The following is a 6,155-nucleotide window of genomic DNA, read 5'->3' on the forward strand; positions in this document are numbered from 1 at the left end:
TCCCCTGACAGCTAGCTGGGAGGGGGAAAGACTTCAGGAGCAAACTGTATTTAAATGAACACACCTACTCTGCGTAGGTATCCAGCAGACAGAGCAGCCTTGCTCAAAGTGATCAACTTTGGCTGGTGTTGGGTTACAAATCCAACTGAATGCAGGGGTAGTGAAATGCTGTTATCAATGTTGTTGTCTTTATTGTATGAATAAAGGAGAGCAGAACTGTCCCAAATGAGGGGGTCACCCTCAGCTGAAAGAAACTCCCTATGCAAGGAGCTCGAATGCCAGAGCCCTGTGAAAGTTGTAGTTGGGACAGGGAAGGTGTTGTGTCCTGTCCTGTCCTGTCCTGTCCCAGCCAGGAGGTGCAGACTCTGCCTGAGGGTCCTCAGTCTGGTTTAGCTTCCTCCTCCCAGCTGTTCAAAAATTATTTTAAGTGCTTAAATTAGAGCTGTTTCAGAGTGGTAGCCCTGTTAGTCCGTATTAGAAAAAAAGAACGAGAAGTGGCACCTTAGAGACGAACAAATTTATTACTCAAATTTGTTCGTCTCTAAGGTGCCACAAGTACTTCTCGTTAAATTAGAGATTTAGAGCTGAAATCACGTGTGGTGGGACAGCATTTTTGTCCAGCTTGCTACAAGCTGAAAATCGCAAAGGGCATGGCTATACTGGAAACTTCAAAGCGCTGTTATGGGAACCCTCCCATCGCAGCGCTTTGAAGTAGTCACGTGCGAGCGCTGGGCAGGAGCTCTCCCAGCGCTCCTGGTAATCCACCTCCATGAGGGGCCCAGTGCTTGGAGCCTGTCTACACTAGCACTTTAAAGTACTCAAACTTGGTGCGCTCTGGGGGGTGATTTTTCATGCCCCTGAGCCAGTTAGAGCACTATAAAATGTCAGTGTAGACAAGCCCTAAGAGACTGACCTGCAGCGGTCACAGCAGCGAGGCAGGTGGTAGCAGAAGTGAGCTGGTGGGGCCGCCAGCGGAGAGAAACCACAGCTGGGGGGCGGCCAGCTAGAGCAAGTACTCAGATGGCAGAGAAAGCAAGGTGCCTTTTTCCCCAGCTGGGAAGTGAATTCACACAAGTGGACCTCTGAACCCTGGGTCCTCACCGACCAAGGACAACCACTGTGAGTGGGGTGTGGTGAGGGAGCAGAGGGGGGCACACTAAAGGAACTTTTGGTTGTAGAACTCAACAACATGAGGCAGAAGGGTCTGTCCCACGCACTCTGGGGTGGGTGTCCAGCTCACAGTTTTATGGTTATGAATCCCGCTTGTGGCATTCTCCCTAATTAATCTCAGGTGACTTCCCTCCTTTCATTAAAAGGTTCTTTTCTACACTCAGACTCTGTGCTTGCGAGTGGGGAAGTATTACCTCTCAAAGGCGCCCAGGAATGGTGTCTAATTTTCCCCAGGTTACAGGGTGGGGGCTCGAGCCGGTTCTGTGTTGTATTGTTGAAAAAGAACCCCGCGATATTGAACCCGGCCCTGGTTGCTGCCAGCTCCACCTGGCAGAACGGTTACAGTTGCCCTCCAGGGTGGGGCTGTCTGGCCTACTGGCCAGTTGGGGTGTGTAGGCTGCCATCCAGGGGGTGGGTGGCAGCCTGGGAAGGGAGACCTGGGCCCTCCCTGCACCAGTTCCCAGCCCAAGGCCCTGTCAGTGGCAAGTGTGTCTGCCACTAAGTCAGCAGGGATCCGTCTGCAACATGCCGATTATCATCGGGACAATGGCAACTTCCTTTTGTGCTACTCATGGTGGCGGTCGGTGCATCTTCAGGGTCTCCGGGTTCCTCATCCAGTGCAGCTCCCTGTAGCTCAGACCTCCCTGGTGCATCCACAGGTAGCTGGGTGTCTGCTTGGCTCTCGACAGCTCTGGCTTCTGCAGTCGGGGGCTCCAGCTGCTCCCGCGAGGGAGCCGGCAAGGAGCGTCCTTCCTCTCTGGTGGTCAGTCCAGACAGAGCGGGGCTGCTCCCTCTTAGGCTGGTGCTACACCTCGAGCATAACCCTTCCCTATCCAGTGCGGAGTCGGCTCACTCCATCACATCGACAAAGCAGGGTCCTAGCTCCCCGGCTTGATGTCTACAATTACACTAAAAGAAAAGGAGTACTTGTGGCACCTTAGAGACTAACAAATTTATTAGAGCATAAGCTTTCGTGAGCTACAGCTCACTTCATCGGATGCATTACACTAGCACGGGTATGCCCATGACCACTGTTCCCTCTAAGCTGTGCGTGTGTGCGCACGCACACAGATCCTAAAACCTGCGTACATGGCAAAACACCGCACGCACAAAAATTTGCACAGAAGAAATTTTTTGTGCACACGGCCGGTCAAAAATTAGAGGGAACATTGCCCATGACACAATGGACCAGCTCATTCAGTAGCGGGACTTTCCACTGCTGCCTAGGCCAGACAAAGGGTTAAAGCAAGGTAGCCCAACATTTATAGACCAAGAGAAACAATCTGGGACAAACAACTTACTTACCACCTTAGGTGTTTCATGCCATGTTTCTTCCCTTCCCTTGTACCTTTTCCTGGTGTTTCAGACAAAACATCCCTACTCACCACCTGTCTTTGTACTTTACTCCTGAGGTTTCAGACAAGATATCACTATTCACCACTTTTGTCAAGCCATTTATAGTGTGCTTGTGTTCTTGTGCGGGCCTGCTGGAATGTGTTCACATGTTCAGTGTGGTTTAGCAATGCTCACGGTACTGGTGCCGAGTGCGTGAACCGGACACTGATTTGCAGGCGAGCGTCTGCTTTTGACAGGGTCTGACTCTTGCTCGTAGCATAACTTCTGCTGACTTTCGTTCAGGACTCTGGCCTTGCACCAGGCCCATGCTTCAGGCTCTCTCTTTCTCCTATGCCCAGCACTGCCCCACTCTCTAATATGACAGAACCACCCCAGACCCATAACCTTTCCAGTGAATGTGCCAGATCTTGGCTAAGCTGTCTCTACCCACTGCTCTAAGCATTAGCCTATACTCTGCTCCCAGAGCCAGGAGAACATAAGAATGGCCACAGGGTCAGACCAATAGTCCATCTAGCCCAGTTCCCATCTCTGACAGTGACCGGTGCTAGATGCTTCAGAGGGAATGAACAGACCAGGGCAATTACCGAGTGATCCATCCCCTGTTGCCCAGTCCTAGCTCCTGGCAGTCAGAGGCTTAGGGACACCCAGAGCATGGGGCTGCATCACTGCCCTCTTGGCTAATAGGCACTGATGGACCAATCCTGTATGAACTTATCTAGCTCTTTTTTTTAATCCAGTTACACTTGATCTTCACAACATCCCCTGACAGTGAGTTCTACAGGTTGACTGCGCTGTAGTGAGGGGATCACCCACTCTGGCCTTGAAGGGCCTAAAATAGCCCAGGAGCTATTTGGCTAGGAGCAAGCAGTTCCCGGGCTAGTTGGGGGAAGCAGGCTCAGCTGTGGCCACGCCACAATCAGGGCTCAGCTGGCCCTTACAAGAGGGCAGTGGGCCAGGAGCAGAGAAAGTCTTTCTCTGCCTTTAGAGGGAGAAGGGCCTGGCTGCTGGGGAGTGTACCTGAGGTGAAGCAGGGTTGGGGAAGGCCAGAGGAGCTGGGAGGCCTAAGATAGGTACTGGGGTTGCAGGGGGCAGCCCACAGGTAGACAGAGGCAGCAGGTCCAAACCCCCCTTGCCTGTGATGATTGGCTTATACACTGCAGTCCGCCCCAGTGTGCGGGGGCTTGATGGTGTCAGGCAGTAGCCAAAGACTGAGGCAAGGTGGGGATAGTGGGTGGGGGTTTCCTGGGGAGGGGAGACCCAGAGACTGTGGGGGTACTGCCAGGGGCAGCACCCTGGGTAAAAGGGACCCCGGGGTCTGGGAGGGATACAGGGGCCAGTGGCAAGGGACACTGGCCTGCGGAGGGCGCTCTGGAGGCTGGAAGAGCTAATTCCCTGAGAGACCAGCAGGAGGCGCTGCAGGGGTGAGTCCTGCACTGTTACATGCGCATTGTGTGAAGAAATACTTCCTTTTGTTTGCTTTAAATCTGCTGCCTATTAATGTCATTGGGTGACCCCTAGTTCTTGTTTTACATTAATGGATAAATAACACTTCCTTATTCCACTTTCTCCACACCATACATGAGTGTATAGACCTCCATCAGATGCCCACTTCGTTGTCTCTTTTCTAAGCTGAGCAGAGGCTCTGGGAGGGGAGTGGGGTCTAGTGGGTTAGTGAAAGAGGGCTGGGAGTCAGAACACCTGGTTCTAGCTCCAGATCTGGGAAGGAAGTGGGGGCTGGTAGTTAGAGCCAGGTACCTATATAAGAAATAAAAGTTTTAGAGTAGCAGCTGTGTTAGTCTGTATCTGCCAAAAGGAAGGGAGTACTTATAGCACCTACACCTGCCAACACTTACAGCCACCTTCACACCTGCCAGGACTTTCATCAGCATGGAAGCCAGGCAACTATTTGTTTAAGATAAAGTTTATGGTTAGGTGCAAACAACCATAAATCAATTTGCAGAAAAACATCCGCAGGCAGCTGTGCAAAACTCAGCCACAGCTCCTCTTGTACACTGCCCAGCTCCCTCCCCGGCTGGCCAGCGGCCCCACACCAGCCCCCACAAACTCCAGCCTGCCTCACCAGCGATAGGCGGGGGTCCTGACAGTCACCATGGAGAGGGATCCAGAAGCAATGTACTGTAAGGAACAAGAGACAGATTACACCCACTAGGGGGTGCCAGCTCTGATCCAGCCCCAGGTCCAGGACTCACTGACTCAGAGGGGTGGGGAATGGGGCACGGGACCTTTTCCCCTCTAGGGGTGCCAGAGACCTCAGAGGTTGCCCATGGCACATACCCGCATACCGATCCACTGCAGAGAAATCTCAAAATTCAGACTCCAGTAGGTCAGGAAAGGCACCAGCACTTCTCAGAAACCTGTCTGCACCATCCCTATCGCAATCTGGGCGACCTGCCATGGCACAATGGGGCGCTGAGTTGCCTTCCTTAGAGATGATCAGCTGTTAAACATATCTGGGCTCAGAAACAGAGCCAGGACTCCTGGGTTCTATCTCTGGCTCTAAGAGGGGAGTGGGGTCTAGTGGGTCAGAGCAGGGGGCACTGGAAGCTAGGACTTCTGGGTTCTGTCCCTGATTCAGGGAGAGGGGGGTCTAGTACTTAGGTCGGGGGGCTGGGAGCCAGGACTCCTGGGTTCTATCCCTATCTCTGTCACAGGATATTCACCCCGAAGGCCAGTTGCTCCCATCTGTAATACTCCTGCAGGGTGGCTGGGAAGAGGGATGGTGGCGGGGGCTGTCCATGGGGACAGGGAATGGCCCTGAACCACAGGATAGGAGGAAGAAGAGAAAATGAGAGGAGAGCAGGTTATGGAGGTGGATGGGAGCCTACAGGGCAATGGAGGCTCCTGGAGCCCATGGACTTACTGTTCCTCTGGCCCGATAGCTAATGGGCCTGCCCCCTTCCACACGGTGCTTGGTGGGAGAAGGGAAGGGGGGAGGGACTGACTCACCAGATTTGGGTCCAGGGAACCTCCTGATCCAGAGCTGCTTCAGGACTGCAGCATTTAAAGGGTGCCCCTCAGCCACTTGGCTCTGGCTCAAATGTGAGAGCAGGCCGGGGGAGCTGGGAGTCAGGACTCTTGGGTTCTCTCCCCTGCTCTGGGAGTGGAGTGGGGTCTGGTGGGTTAGCACAGGGATGCTGGGATGCCTGGATTCTATCCACCACCACCCCCCTCTTCCCCCCACCCCCCGCACACACGCACTTTGCACTGGGATTTGTCAGCACACTCCGCAGTGGGTCTGCAGGAAAGGGGAAGAAAGATGCACCATCTCCTCCCCCCACACACAACCCACACCCTGATTCCTAACACTGTGCAAGAAAGACAGAATTTCAGGAAAACAAGGAAGAGAAGAAGAAAATAGAAAATAGAATGAAAGTGAATTTCCATCCGGAAAGACACCCGGACCTTGATACTCAAACACACTGTTCACACCAACACACAAGTACACGCAGAAACAGACACAGTTCATATAAACACAATTCAGATAAGCACACACACACACAGTTCTTATACATACACATCGTTCACATAAACACACGCATAGGGGACAGACACAGAGTTCTTGTAAATATATAAAATCCACACACAGGGTTAACATAAACACACTCACA

The sequence above is a fragment of the Dermochelys coriacea genome, chromosome 24, assembly GCF_009764565.3.
Source record: "Dermochelys coriacea isolate rDerCor1 chromosome 24, rDerCor1.pri.v4, whole genome shotgun sequence".
In the NCBI taxonomy this organism is placed as follows: domain Eukaryota; kingdom Metazoa; phylum Chordata; order Testudines; family Dermochelyidae; genus Dermochelys; species Dermochelys coriacea.